The sequence below is a fragment of the Chroicocephalus ridibundus genome, chromosome 5, assembly GCF_963924245.1.
Source record: "Chroicocephalus ridibundus chromosome 5, bChrRid1.1, whole genome shotgun sequence".
Lineage (NCBI taxonomy): Eukaryota > Metazoa > Chordata > Aves > Charadriiformes > Laridae > Chroicocephalus > Chroicocephalus ridibundus.
Window position 1 is genome coordinate 78,702,491 of NC_086288.1, and position 16,073 is coordinate 78,718,563.

Consider the following 16,073-nt stretch of genomic DNA (forward strand, 5'->3'; position numbering starts at 1 on the left):
GATTCTATGATTCTAGCACAAAGGTTTATGACTTTTAGGGTGGTATGTGTCTAAGGGAAGAACTTGTTTCTATGAACTAAAAAAAAAAAAAAAATAATGTACTGCAACATCTATACCCAGCAGAAAACACATCAAAACACTTCTTGCTGCTTCATCCTCTCACTTAAGAAATGAAGTGTGACCGCTAATATGAGCTACAATATTTTTAATTGTCTCAAAAAAATGTGGAAATGTATATGAAAATGAGGCTGAGCTGAACTTTTTTCAAGCTGATTTCATTCATAAAGGAGCAGCAAATCTGGCAAGAACTGGTACGTGCGAGGTAGTTACACATGCAGCCACTCCACTAGGCTGAGGGCTGAATGGGAACTGACATTGCATATTTTTTCTGTGCTTTTCGTGGGTTTTTTACAAAGCAATAAAAAGAAATAATCTCATTATCCTAAATTAAGAGCTACATGACAAAGAAACCTAGGAGCAAAAGCATAATTTGGATGTCCCTAGAGCTGGAAGTGATCTGCAGAATCAAGAGTTAGTAAAGCGGAGATAACTGCTATCTTTTAGGAAAAGGGGGGCATATGCCCCAGGACCACACTCAAAAGGGCTCCCCGCTCTCCGACAGACCCATAGAAAAACCACCAGGGAGAGAAAAAGAACAAAGAAATCCAGATCTAACTGGGATGGGGGTGTGAAAAATACTGTGAGACAGACATGCTGTAGTTAAGTTTGTTCTATTATGTGGGAAAGTGTTAATGGGTTCTGTCAAACACAAACGAGTTTAGAGCAGAGAGGTGTGCCCCTGCAAGGGCTTTGTTTTACTTTGTTTTACTCTTCCCCTCTTATCCCTACCATGAGCCTGGGGCTCACCTGTACTAACTCAACAGGAGCAGCTGAGTGCCAGCACTGGCATAAAATCATCAATAACTTGTCATTGATAATGTTTTTCCCACCTTAATTTCAGGCTCTGACAAGCAGTGCTCTCCCAGCTAACACCCCCCCAGTTCAGGGAAGGGTATGGAGCAGGGACTGCTCCCAACCGGTCAGAGGAACAAGGTCCCTGGGCAGTTGGTGAAGGGCATCTGTACATCAGTGATCCTTGTGCCTCAACAGTTAGGAAACAGACCTTGGCTTGTCCCCTTTGCTGGTGCAGACAGAGGCTATGCATCTGTCGCTTTTCTTCTACAATCGAATTTTACTCTCTACAGTGAGAAAGGCACCTGGCTGGTATCTCCTCTCCCTTTTCATTGCCCTCTCTCACCACATTTCAGATTGGGAATGCTGGGAAAGGAGGGAAGGCCACATGGCTATAGCTGCTAGCCAGTGGCTCCTGAGCAGGCAGGTAGAACTGACAATTTCCGATACTTCTCAAGTATTGCTGCTTTGCCAGGCTTATGGATTTATCAACATCCGCAGCCTTTTACCTACTGAATTCTAGGACACTTTTTAACAGTTTCTGGCAGCAATAAGGTATAACGTTAAAGGGTCGCTGTGTTATAGCCATGAACACAAGTGGAACATCAGGCAGCCAGAGTGTAGGGGACTCCTTCCCTTGGCTAAAATGCAAACGTACTACACACACACATGCACACGCTGTTTCAGACCAACACAGCTCAGTCTACAAATTACATTAATCATATAGAATCACAGAATGGTTTGAGTTGGAAGGGACCTTAAAGATCATCCAGTTCCACCCCCCTGCCCTGGGCAGGGACACCTCCCACCAGCCCAGGTTGCTCCAAGCCCCATCCAGCCTGGCCTTGAACCCCTCCAGGGATGGGGCAGCCACAGCTTCTCTGGGCAACCTGGGCCAGGGGCTCACTGCCCTCACAGCAAAGAATTTTCTCCTAATATCTCATCTAAATCTCCCCTCTTCCAGTGTAAAACCATTCCCCCTCATCCTATGGCTCCCCTTCCTGATCCAGAGTCCCTCCCCAGCTTTCCTGGAGCCCCTTTAGGGACTGGAAGGGGCTCTAAGGTCTCCCCGGAGCCTTCTCTTCTCCAGGCTGAACCCCCCCAGCTCTCTCAGCCTGTCCTCACAGCAGAGGGGCTCCAGCCCTCCCAGCATCTCCGGGGCCTCCTCTGGCCCCGCTCCAACAGCTCCGTGTCCTTCTGCTGTTGGTGGCCCCAGCGCTGGAGGCAGCACTGCAGGGGGGGTCTCCCCAGAGCGGAGCAGAGGGGGAAAATCACCTTCCTTATCCTCCTATAATAAACCTATAATATAACCTGTAATAAACCTATAACCTTTAATAAAGGCTATAACTTCTATACAGACTATACCCAATAAACTATTTCCATGGAACCATGGTAATTCTCAATCTGCTAAAATAGGACCCACAGTACATTTTCATATTTCTTAGTAAAGACCCCCATGTAGTCTATCGCATACGAGTTTAATACTGACCACATTTGGCACAAGAACACACAGGGAAACTCCACCCACATATAAAACTGCAGGCAAAAAGACAGGAAAAAAATAATCAAAGAACAGATTCTAGCACAAGCTCTGCTCTACGCTGCAGAGAGAAACCAAACACTCAGGAAGACTGATTTGTTACCTGTTATTTTATGGGGTACAGTCACTCTACAGGAAACAAAGGCAGACAATATACAAGCGAGAAGAAGAATGCTCAGCTCTGCCCGGTTTCACCGAGATCACTGCAAGCAAAACCAATTACCTCAAAGGCAAAAACATAACTTTGTCTGATGTAGGTTTTTATTTTTATTCTTTTTTTTCACCTCATGTAACTGGTTCTGCTGCTGTGGCTCTGATCAGCAGTAAATTAGGATTAGGTAGAAAGGACTAGGATGAGGGGGTAATGTAAAAGCTGGAGGGCAGGAATGAGAAAAGAGAATTGATAAATAATACACAGGTCTCTTCTGTGAAAAGCTGGCAAAGCTGCTAAGGAATAACTGAAAATACTATCGAAATTCCACTGATAGAAAAAAAAAAAATCATCTGGGGAGAAGGGTTTACATCCAGAGAGGAACCGTCTGTCTGAAAAGTCTGTTTGAGATTCCTTGACCTCAGGGGAAGAAGTGAGTGGTAAATACCGGGATCTCGCACAAATGAGGAGTAGCAGGGATTGCAGAGTAAGACTATTTGAAACACTCTGAAGATGTCTATTTAATGTGATGAACCTTACTGTATGTTTTGGAGAGAGGACAGCTGTTTAAAAGAAACTCTCCTGGCCATGAAATACGTGCCTGGCTCCATAAACCAAAATGGTCGATGGAGGAGCAAAAAGAAAAGGAAGATGGGGGAGGAAAAGAAAAATTCTTTGAGGTACTTCTAGGCTACAGAAAAGACTCAAATATTGACAGTGCTTTCGGCACACTTGTCAAGGAACAGTGAGATCCTCTTCAGCACACGATCCATCAGCTCACTGCTTGTCTCTTGGTTGATGGGAGAGATCTTAAGATTCAGTATCATTACAAGACAACGGACAGGCGTATCTGCGTGGCGACCTTCCTGGAGTTATCTGATGAAAAAGCGAGTTCGACAGAGGGAGAAGGCAGAATTACATTTTCAGACTCTGGCTCTATGTGTCTGCCTTCAAAAGGCTTGTCTTCCAGATGGGCAGATGGAAACACACACACAGAAGTATAATCCTCCCGCTTTATGGCAGAACATGAGTGATAAGTACCAGAAGAGTGCTGAGGAGGAAGCAAGAATAATTAAACAGAAAGAAAATGTAAGAAAACTTTATACTACAAAAGCGAAGGGCGTTTCCATCATATAGGCAAGTCTATCAATAAGGCAAGTCTGTGAGGAACAAGGGCAACTTGGCATGAGTGAAAACAGAGATTCTGTGCTCATCCGGATGATGCTTCATGCTGAGTACACACTCTGGCCCTACAACCCAGGGCTAAGGACCACAGCAAAACACTGCTGGCAGCTGGCAACTTTAAAATCCTAATGACTGAAGTGAAAGGCCTCAGAAAAGTACCGCATACCCAGGGATAATGTGCTTTCTTACTGCCATAAAAGTTGTGAGGGGCACAACTATGAGATGCTTTCCAGCTCTGAAGACTGAGGTGATGATGGGAAGAAGAACCCTGCTCTCTGCTTGGGAGATCACCTACGTATTGAAGAATAAGAGATCATCGGTCCCAAAGTGGAAGTTAAATACATCTACCTTCAAAATGGCAACATTCGATCAAAATTTAGAACAAAAGGTATAAAGCCACACTCTGCCATCAAACAAGTATTATCTGTTCTTTCAAAAAATGGAACTTCTATCAATTGTGCTGAGATATTTCCCATAACCTCCAGGATTTTACCATTACAATGCCAGTCTTGATATGCAGCGGATATTTTTCTGATCCTTAATTTCATTTTATTGCATCTAGATACACCATCTCAGTCCACATCATCTTGAAAAATCTTGCAGATGGTTCTTCCATCGCTGCAGATCTGTCATGTGACTATGCTATATATTTTCTTTCTTTTCATCTTTTCCTATAAATCATTCCCTCTAGTCTCTAATCATTTGTAATGCTCTGCTGTGAGTTTCAGCCAATTAACCTATATCTTAAGGTGCTCAAATTTGGATCCAGTTTTCCTGATACCATCTTCCCTTGTATTTTGTACATTTGTTTTAAAATTCCCTTAATGATTATACCAATGCTTATACAGAGAGCACTATAAAAAGTACAACTAGCACCGAGCTCTTTTCGATGCCAGAAATTTAAAATGACACTGTTTGTTCCAAGTCAGTGTAGTTTTACACCAAAGAAATAAATGATTTTTGAATGGGAAAAGGCAGTTAAAAAAGGAGGGAGGGGAAGATGGACAGTTGAGAGTACTTTGATTAAATACTTAAATTAGCGTGCAATAGCTGAAATTTTACTTTTGTAAGCTTTCAAGGCATCAGTATTGACTGCCATTACAAAGCATAAGTGACACAGGAATTTAAGCATTAGTTATATATTTTCTAAACTATTTGTTTCCAGCTTAGCCACAGGCCTCCCAAGGCTTGAGTATCTTTATAAAAACATAAATACACACTTGTTAAAACAAATAGTGTCCCTGCTGCTAAGGCTGGAAATTGGCTTGCCTGTCCTCATAGTAACTTAAAAACAGTTTAAAAAGTAGTAGAATAAAAGCTTTCATGACTTAAAAACAATGATTATCCTTAAGAGATCCTTAAAGGCAGGTATGTAACAGTCAACTTTAAGGTCACCTTAATATACAATTTAGAGATATTTCTGTACCTCCCAAGGAAAAGGATAAACTCTTAAGTACTAAAATTTGCCATTATTAGAAAAGTTCATTGCAATGCTCAGCCTCTAACTCGTTATCTGTAATTAAGAAAAATCAGATTTCAAAGCAAGAAGAGGAGACTGTGATAAAGCTATCTGAAGTACTCTCTGGCAGGGATAAAGCCAGCAGAGAGGTGGCTGTCATAAAATAGCCAAATGGCTTTTTCCACCTCCATCAAGGTCACTTTCCTGATGATGTGCTCAATAAGATGATAATGCATTTAACCACTTTCCTTGCATCTGACTTCGACCTTATTGCAAATCCAAATGGCCTTGTTTAACTACCCTGGCCTTTCAACATTTCCCTGAACAAAGATAATTAAGGAGATATACTGCCCCCTACTATCACAGGAATTGAAAGACAAATAAACTTTTAAGAGCGCAGCCAGGTGTCTACTGCATTAATGTACAATGTTTGAGCAGGGGGTAAAATGAAATAATGGTTAAATAATTATAAAAGGTTAACGAAGTTAACTTTGTTACATAAGGCAATTCTGTTTTATTTAAAAGAAAGGGCATAAAAGGCTTTCCAGGCTACTTTTTACAACTCCCTGGACAACAGTCTTTTGTTTAACGCAGTTTCTGACTAAGAGGAAAAATGTTCTGCAAAAATTAACAACTCTGAAATTTTTGTAGATTTGGAGCTGGCTGTATTTCATACATGGGTACAATTATGTTTTATGAAAAAGAAGGTCTGTATAATTAAACCAAGAGCTGCTCTAATAAAAGTATTTCATTTTTTTTTCCCTTTGTGTGTGGTCAGCAACTATACTAGAGATGCAAATTAAAGTAGTTTAAAAATCAGTTTGCCAGTTATGACAATTTGGAAGCTTAAGGTAATGCTTTCTCATGATTTATACAGCGATGAAAAATTACCAAATAATACCATTCTATAATAGCAGTTACTTTCTTCTTTAATTTTATTTGTATCTATTCTTGCATCCCAAAGCATTCTCCAGGACACTAATTCTTCTTCATATCAAGAAAAAAAAATCCCCCACGTCAATAGCACTTGGAGTAATAACAACTGAAACAGGATAAAAAGAATAAAAAAAGCAGGCAAAGCAGTTGGATGTTCTTTTTGTAGTTGCATGCAAGAGATCTTATTTAGATTAATCTTTTTTTTTTTCTTCTAAATCTGTTTTTCTTTTAAGCATCTTAGAAATACTGTTGTATAGGTCTGAATCCTCTGCAAGAGCCAGAAAGAGTCAGAACAGCAAGTTGTATCAAAAAGCTAAAACCACGTAACTCGCTGTTGATGTGATACTAGGTATGTGAGCTTACTGCTACTGCAAAAATTCCTGGTCCTTTGCCACAGAAAATACAGCATACAGAAAACCGGTTACACATATTTAATCAGAGTTTTGCCATAATGCAGATCTTCAGAAATGACAGTATCTACCTTTGCCACTCTGTCAGGCCACCTTTACTTTGAGTTGTAGGTGTAGTTTGTCCAAATTTCAAAGTGTTCAGGTATTTGGCTAAATCTTTTGCCATAACACTTCTTAATCTAGACTCAGCTCCTGAATTCTGAATACAGCAGAACTTAAACCACCTGTAAAGATGCCTTCTACTACCCAGTACTTGCAACATCACTGATCACCACACCAAACACCTGAAGTTTGCAATGATTCACATACTATCGCTATGCAAAATCCTTTCTGCTGTACGTAGTAAGCCATAAACAAGCCTCTCGCCCTGAGCTAGGTCTCAAAAGGGTCACCCTGTGTTTTGTTTCCCATGTAGATCCCACTAGAACGATATACAGTCTCTAGAAATGAGAACTCTACCGCTCTTACACTTAAAGGACTTGCTTCGTAAACCATCCACTTGACAGCAGTTTACACAAAACAATTATTTCCATTTCAAGTTTGGGTAAATGGTTGCCCTAGCCAGTCCCAAAAGAAGACTAGGCGCCTTGTCATTACCCACAGTGAGTTCTGCAGTTTCCCTGTGCAAGTGCACTTGTAATTCTTTCAGTCTTAGGCAAAGGTGTGGGAATGATTACTTTCCACTGATTCAGAGTATTTCAGCCTGCTCTGTTCAGAGTTTAACATGGGTGAAACTTTCTAAAGGAACAAGTGCCATTTTTTCCATCTCTCCCTAACATTTAACCAGCTTAATTAAGTTAAAGTTGGGAAACTACAGAAGCATTTTATTAGTACAGTTACTTTACTTCCTCCCGACTTCTTGTTTTGTATAAAAATCTTCAAGTGTTCAAATCTAAAAGATACATACATCTTCAAATCATTAGTGAGGTCAGCAGCTCACAGCATCATCTCTCTGTACATCCTGAACACACCGAAGCCCTCTTGCTATTCTGAAACACATGGGTCTGTAACCACCTCTTCAGAAAGTCTTTCAAACCCACACAAGAGGGAAGCCGACAGCAGTATTTAGAATGAAATAAGCAGCAATAAGATCTCTGTAGACATGCAGAAAAAATGGGAAAGCTAATGCCTTTTCTCATTTGGAAAACCATACGGTGCAGTATCATTTTCTGATAGCACCGCTCAAATGCCTACATTGTACGAAGCATGTGTATTGTGACCTTTTATTTTTCCTTTTTAACTTCAAGAAGTGCATTGGGATGCAAAACAAGTTACAGAAAGAAAAGCTGTAAAGTCCAATCTCACAACTGCTTATCAGAGCATTTCAGTAATTTTCTAAGTCATGTTAAGTCTTCATAGAAATGCAAGAATACAAACAGCTCAAGACAAATTCTTTAAGTTGGGTCAGTTTACATGGAACACTGACAGGTGCTTAGCAGTGTTCTTACTGCAGACCTTTAAAATGAACACATACCTGGTATAACATTTTACATCTTTTTATAGCATCAATTATCAATTTTTTTTAGACAGATACCACATCAGCTGCTTTTCTTCAGAAGGAAAAACCACAAAAAATAACCCAGGAACCTAAAATGTATCCCATACTGCATGGAACATATTACTTCACGTGCTCTCAATTCTACCCCAAAAAGGTTACAAAGTAAAAATGACAAGTAAGCCAAAACCATCCAAAGGTTAAATATTTTTGTAAAGGTTCTGCTGTTGTAGGTTTCTTGCTAAATTGTAGCAGTGCCTTTTTATAACTCCTTGAAAGAAAAAACAAAACATACTGTGACACATACGAGCCCATTCTCCATATAGAGTTGCAGAGCAATTAACCAACAAATTTTGTAACAGCTTATGTGTAGTTACTGAGCTGCTTGACAGTTTTGTGCCCGAATCTGATGGATGAAAAAAGTGGTAGGCTGTATTTTCTGTTCTGGTGAGAACGCTTTCCCCTTCCCAGTTTTTACTCAAATACTTTCACCTAAACTTACTGAGGATATATTAAAAGATTTATCTTTTTAAATAAAAGAGGGAAAAGTGAACTACGTCAGCTACGCACACAGCACCAAGGAGTTCAGTGAAATAAACCTGGCCTATTTAGTACCATTATGCAAATGTACAAATTCTTATCTTAATGGCAGCCTGCATTTAACATCAGGCAATCAGATCCTTGTGTCTATTAAGCAATTAATACACTTCCTAACGGATAGGGGACTCCTGCCATCTTCAGTAACTTTTCCACACGTTTTTAGTGCATTTATTCTGTGAATTAGAGAGCTTGGGAGAGAAGGTGCTTTCCTCCCTCTCCCTCCATTGTTCTCCACCTTCAAAGCCGGTAACAAACAGCTCGAGAGCAGCTCAGTCTTTGTCGGGGGTGGGGGGTCTGGGAGTTCACATCCCAAGTTTCTCTCCCCATCGCTGGAATTATCGGAAGGCAAGGTTTCGGGAAAGCTTTCCACCGTAACGGCCAGAACACAGGCAGAAAGTTAACAAAGGGGAGCTATCGCCACAAAGTGTCAGGTTTGTTTACTGGAGCGGAGCAGATCAGTATTCCCCCAATTCTTCAAAGTTCAGTTTTTTTGTTTAATAAACTCTTAAAAAAACCCCGGCAAATGGGCGAAGCGAGGCGAACATAAGCTAAGATGGTTTAAAACAAAACAAAACACTCTACAGACAGATGGGTAGCTCAGATTCACGTGAATTAACAGGAAAACTAAAACGTAGCGGGCACAAAAGATGCAACGGTACGTTCATGCACTGGAATACAGACATTGTAAATTTAAGTAAATTTAATTGCTGACATACCTTTCTCAGGGTTTTTTTCCCCCAATCCTTCCTTAAAGTCTACTCTAGCAATTAACAAACAGAGGTCTCCGGATGGCTCAGTGAAACATTTAAAGCTGGGGAACAAAAGGTTTATTTTAAAAATGAAAACCTTGGCTTGTACAACTCCAGACGTGAATCTGCTTTCAATTACTGAAAGTATTTCCACTTCAGTGCAAAAAGGATCACATCTTCAACTACACCATCTTTAGGCACTGAATTTGATTATATTAAGCTTTAAGAACAGGGAACGACTTTGTGACACAGCTGTAGGTTCCGTAGGTATGGCTTGCGAGGCACGAAAGGCAGGAGGAGCTGGCACTTTACACCAGCAGCCCCGCACTTCCATACCTCAGCTCTGCTTGTTTTTCAGGTGCCCACAGAAACGTCAAGGATTACGCTAGGCTTTAAATGAAGGATTTTACAATCCTTTAGAAATTAACTAGGGTGTTGCGTGTTTGGTTTTTTTTTTTTCTGCCCCCCCTCCCCGGCCCCCCGCTTTTATTTGCATAATTTGCACTGTTGTAAAGTTACGTTTTTCTTTCCACACTTTTGAAGCAGCACGATCTCCTCCACATCTCTCCCCCCCCCCCTCCCCCCAGCACAGCAGGTACCGCCGCCTCTCGGAAGCGCAATAATTAGAAGTACTTTCCACTTTTCCCATTGACACAAGGATAACGAGAGTTGGGCGAGGGAGCCCTGCGGCCCCACGAATGCAAATTATGCAAAAAAAAAAACAAACAACCCCACTTCTCAATTCTTAACACCTCCGATTCCGCGCACCGACCCTTCCCGCTCCCCGGCCCCTCACACGCCGGCCCGGAGCCGTTCCCTCACGGCTCCGCCGCGCTACCGACACCGCACCGGCCATGCCCGCCTCCTCCTCCTCCTCCTCCTCCTGCTCCTGCTCACAGGGGAGCTGCCGAAGCCCCGGCCCCCGCCTCACCTCGCCGTGCCGCTCCGCTCCGCTCCGCTCCGTTCCGCGCCGCTCCGCGCCGTTCCCCTCAGCGGCGGCCCGCCCGGCCGAGCCCCGCCGGCCCCCGGCCCCGCCGCGATAGGCCGAGGCGGCGGCGTTCACTCCCCGGCGGGGAGCGGGGGCCGGGCCTGTCGACGCCTTAACCCTTTCGGGGCTGCGGCCGACGAACCGCCGCCCAACGGCCCTCGGGGAGGGCGGCCGGGGAGGGGACGCGGCCGGGGAAGGGCTGCAGGGTCCTGTCATCAAGGGCTGGGGCCGCGGCCAGACCTGAGCGGACACAGACTCAGGTGCATCGCCTTGTGCACCACCGCTGTCGGATACAGCGATAGATAACGGGTACAAAACACCGCGTTCCCATCGCTCGCCGCTAATTTCTGAACTGCTATACAGAGACAGAACAGCTAGGTGCCTACCGAATACGCAGATATAAATCCCATCTCAAACGGGATAGTGAGCAGCCCTGAGGAGAAGGACTTGGGGGCGTCGGTGGGTGAGAAGCTCAACATGAGCCGGCAATGTGCGCCCACAGCCCAGAAAGCCACCCGCAGCCTGGGCTGCATCCCCAGCAGCGTGGGCAGCAGGGCGAGGGGGGGATTCTGCCCCTCTGCTCTGCTCTGGGGAGACCCCCCTGCAGTGCTGCCTCCAGCTCTGGGGCACCAACAGCAGAAGGACACGGAGCTGTTGGAGCGGGCCCAGAGGAGGCCCCAGAGATGCTGGGAGGGCTGGAGCCCCTCTGCTGTGAGGACAGGCTGAGAGAGCTGGGGGGGTTCAGCCTGGAGAAGAGAAGGCTCCAGGGAGACCTTAGAGCCCCTTCCAGTCCCTAAAGGGGCTCCAGGAAAGCTGGAGACAGACTTTTTAGCAGGGCCTACTGTGATAGGACAAGGGGTAACAGTTGTAAACCAAAAGAGGATAGATTCAGACTGGAAATAAGTAAGAAATTCTTTATGCTGAGGTTGGTGAAACCTTGGCCCAGGTTGCTCAGAGAGGTGGTAGATGCCCCATCCCTGGAAACATCCACGGTCAGGTTGGACGGAGTAACCAGATCTAGCTGAAGATGCCCCTGCTCTCTGGGGTTTGGACTAGATGGCCTTTAAAGGTCCCTTCCAACCCAAACTGTTCCATGATTCTATGATTCTATACCCATTCAAAGCAGAAAATCCCCTTTTCATCTGGTAATCAAATAAGTTAATGCCTCTGTCTTTAGTAACAGAATCAGATTTTTTTTTTATTACTCCCTCATGGGAATGATGTCTCCAAATTCATTCTTAACATCAATACACAAAGAACCTTCTTCCAAATTGGCTTAGAAAGTACAGTGGTATGTAGTAATTCCTACAAAACTTCTATCATGCTGTTTTTCACCTGGGACCTTTGCTAATACTGACTAACCGTAACTCTCCTCACCCCATTACAAGATCCGTTGCTGACACAGGCCAAGTTATCACAGCAGCTACTCAGAAGCCACATTTTGCCAAAAATCAGATCAAGATACTGTTAATGACTACACAATACTTCCAGGGAAGATAATACCATTCCAGAATACGTTTCAACACTGTTACATAGGAGGCTGCAATGAACGCACATATTTTAGATGTATTATTCAGAAGAAATATAATAATATTCATAAAGCTCACACAATTAGTGCTCATTTGCAACTTCCTAGAGAAACAAAGGCTAGACAGACTGAAATTGTAGAATTCCGTGAAATGGGGGAAAATAATGAGCTGAGTGGCCAGGTCCTGATGAGGGCAGTCTTGGCTGGCAATGGGGAAAAGTACTGAAAAAAAGGCAGAAGTAGTAGCACTGATACTACATTTTGAACTGAAGCTCTTCTAGTTGGATGTGCAACAGACTACGTGTGCTTTGACTTGGCACAAAGGAGAAACCGTAATACAGCCACCATCGGCTTATACTTTGCTCCAGCTTCGGGGGGTTTGTGCTGAAAACTGGAAGCTTTTTGCAGTTCGAATTCTGGACAGACTCTCACATCTGCGATAGCTGCAACATCGGCCAAGAAGAGAAGTATAAGATGAAATCATGAAGGAATATAGTCGGTTAAGGAAGTCTCCAGCAATGCACCAGCAACACTCATACTCTGTGTCTCTTCCAAGAGGTCTAGTTGTAATAAATGGGACATTAGATCACACAAATACCATTTTCCAAACTGCTTGAACAGAGTACCTATGGATAAGCACTTTCAGCCACTGAAAAATCTACTAAGTAGGTTATTAATTGAGGCATATACCCTTAGAGGTCTTGAAAAAAAAGAGGAATGGGAACTGGATGCTTGCAGCCAGCTCAGGTAGAGCTCTTTTGAGAATTACTGCCCCTCTGCAGAAGACTGCCATGGACTCTGCAGGAAGCAGGGTCCTCCCAGATGCTACGCAAGACATGAGGTATTCCAACAATCCCTCTTTCCAAAAGAAAGCTTCCTTGTGAGTACCTACCTATACATTTGATACCATTTTTCGACAAATACACACAACCGTACATTCACTATCCGAGGTTTGCAGCCTATCAAAAAAAGTAGGATTCTGCACCTGTTAATTACGCTGGTGCTGACCCTCTTCCTTCACCCGGCTGTCCCTCATCTCCCCATCCCCATGCAGGAACAGACCTGGGCGTCGCTGCAGTGGATCCTCTTCTCTCCATTTTCAGGCAGCTGCAATGGAATTTTCCATTGCTCTGATGCCCCCTGTGCTGCGATTCCACTGTCCCATTAATGCCAGCACAAATGATTTATGAAATCTATTAGGTGCAACGCTCAAGACATCTGAAACATAGATGTTTGCTTAGGAAAATATTTATATGGAGTAGACAAACGGGGGTGAAGCAGACTCCAGCACAGACACCATGCTTTATGCCCACGTTTCTCATGCCCGAACAGTAGAAAGATTTAACAAAACCTTGGGGGTTGGGGCGGGGGGGAATAGCGTATATGTTTCATTCATAGGAAAAGAAAGAAGCACTTTTTTTTTTTTTTTAATTATTTGGTCAGAAGAATTATTACAGTAAATTATGCAGAGCATTAACCATTGCATTTGAACCCATTTTTAGTCTTTCTTTATTAATAACTCATTATAGCCCTTTTTCTTAATGTGGAATAAATTAGAGCTGTGTTAATCCATGCAGCTATCTGCAGGTACATTTATCACGACGGTAGCCACTTTTACTCTCCTTACTGGAAGCTGCATTTCACGGGCAACAGAGACTCGTCCCCCGCTGAACTCAAGTCACGGTGGCCTTTCCAGGTCACTGCCAGGGTCACCTGAAAACTTACCTTTTTTTTTTTAAGAGGACTGAAAGGTACCACACAGCCGGCCTTGACACATGTGAAAGAATTTCTCTGTCTCGCTCTCACTCTCTCTGTTGTATCGCCACAATTTAGATCAGTGAAAACAACTGAGCTGGGGCCTTGCTGGTATAAAAGAGCGACGAACTGCTAACAGGATGTTCTTTGTGGGAACTCAAAGCTTTTGGAACTGATTCCTCTCCCCCGATCCAGAAGAGCTCAGATTTTATGGCCTTCATAGCATGTTGCATAGTTCATATTTTTCCAGAGTGTATGAAAACAGGGGAGAATTGTGAATGTGGTTAGTTTCTGGAGACAGGGCTTTGTTTCAGCTTTCAAACTGGCTGGTTTGCATTTGGTTGAGGAGGGAGGGCTATTGCAGCTCAGTCACGATGATTAATTTTTACATTTGCATTAGAATTTGTGACATGTTTTCAGGAATTTAATGGTAGTAACAAACAGCCATACTCACTCTGTTAATATCATCACAGAGAACCGAAACGTTGGTAATTCCATCACTTCAAGGTGATGCCAGGAAAGGGCTTAAGAAGTGACACCGGAGGTGACCCATTAGACTAGAGAGCCCCAGGTACGAGTGGCTGTGCTCCTTGCAGCACATTAACGATTCGGTCCTTACTAAGATCCTCTCTGAGTGCCGTCACGCCAAAGTAGAAAACTTTATCATGCCCATTTTTAATACGGCAGATGGAGACACAAAGCTGACCCGTCGATACCACAAACGTGGAGAGGGAAAACCTGATGCCTCGGATGGTCCTCCAAGGCCTATCCTAATCACTGAACCTTTCTTCTTCTTATCATCCCAGTAACAATAATTTCAGCTATTTATCAACATTAGGGATGACCAACGGCTTTTACTAAAAGGGAACAAACACCTTTTTAGCCAAATACTAATTCACTTCTTTGAATAGCAGTAGCCTAAGTTAAGACATCCTACCGTAAATAGTTAATTAGGGTTACAGCCACTTGTACTGAAATGCTAGGTGTACTTCAGAGAAATACTGTTCTCTGCATGTGCGTTACGTATCTACATAGAAACCGAAACCGCACCGCATCAGTACGTCACTTTGGAACCTGTTTTTCTTACAGTCCTACAACAAAGCAGAGTATTAAGCTATGAAATTTAAACGCTGATTAAGAGAAAGATTGTTGTCAGATAAGGTATCATTTATAACAGCAACATACATTCTCACATCTGTTTTACAAAACAGACTTAATCAAGTAAAATATTTATCACTTAGCTTTCCAGTTCCTGATGGAAGTGTGTTAAAAAAGGCAAATTCTTGTCTAGAAATAAAAGTCTAAGAACACTATCTGATATCAACAGGATTAGTAATATAATGTGTTCCCATGAGAAAGCACATGTGCACAAATATATTTACATGTAGAACATCTTGTAGTTCTTAAGCACTTAAATAGTACACGACATTGACTAGATTTTTCTCACACGGAAAGATTCAGATGAGCCATTTTTCATGCCGTAATGACGCTGATTTAAATGAGAACAGACTAAGACCACGATGAGACCACAGATTCGGTGTTCAAATCTGAAAACAATAAACGTTTTTTTTTCCCCCTTTTCATTCACATAGATAAAGCCTAACTTTATTTTTCATAATCCCTTCCAAGAGTGTATTAAAAATTTTGCCGTTTCACATCAGCATTTCACTGAAAATACAAGTGGAAATCGTAAGCAAGTAGATGAAACTAGGGTAGGGCAAGAGTTATAGCAAAAATACAGTCCTTTCAAAAAATGATTGAATTATGACACTTTTCTTGAATATAAGTGGATAATACGTGGGTGTTTTTTTCCCTAACAAGCAACACAAACCCAGCCAGTCTATATTTGTACTGCGAGTTCTGAGTGCTGTAGATTAATATATTGAAGTAAATAACGTTACTCTGCTCTTTGACAAATTCCCAGCGAGCTCAATGCAGTATCAGGCAAGGTAAAAAAAATGCAAAATATTTCTGTATAACAATACCTAGAATTTTGCGTAGAACCACCCTACTCTACACTACTTTCTGTCATAAAATACAAACCTACAGTTATTGTACCAATCGAATATCTTGGTCTCCAAAACCAAGATGAACAAAACTGAATTATTAAAGACATAAATATTGGTCACGATGCTTTCCATAGTACTTATATAGTTTTAGTTACTTTTTCATCAATACGTTCCCGTGTTCGAATGCAGACAGTACCAGTGAGCCAGCAGACTACAGCGAAAAAGGGCACATGTGCTTTGAATGATTAACACAGTTCTGGGAAAATACAAAGCATACATGCTTCCCTTATCTTCTCGTACAGGTCAGTGATGAGGAGGAAGACATTTTCATGAAAGTTCTGGGGGATTAGATGATG

At 42.6% G+C, this 16,073-nt stretch overlaps 1 protein-coding gene across 25 annotated transcripts in view; it reads right to left on the reverse strand.

Annotated features, from left to right (window-relative positions):
- The window catches only part of TENM3 (teneurin transmembrane protein 3), a 1,409,904-nt gene that overhangs the window by 233,963 nt on the left and 1,159,868 nt on the right, over positions 1-16,073 (reverse strand). The window contains exon 1 of one of the 25 annotated variants that reach the window (XM_063335503.1): positions 10,369-10,404. The exons of 23 other annotated variants lie outside the window; for them this stretch is intronic. The gene's annotated coding sequence lies outside the window, so the exon portion shown is untranslated. Of the gene's footprint in view, positions 1-9,404; positions 9,496-10,368; positions 10,405-16,073 lie in introns of those variants that run through there. One more of the 25 variants, XM_063335504.1, reaches the window with a different exon arrangement.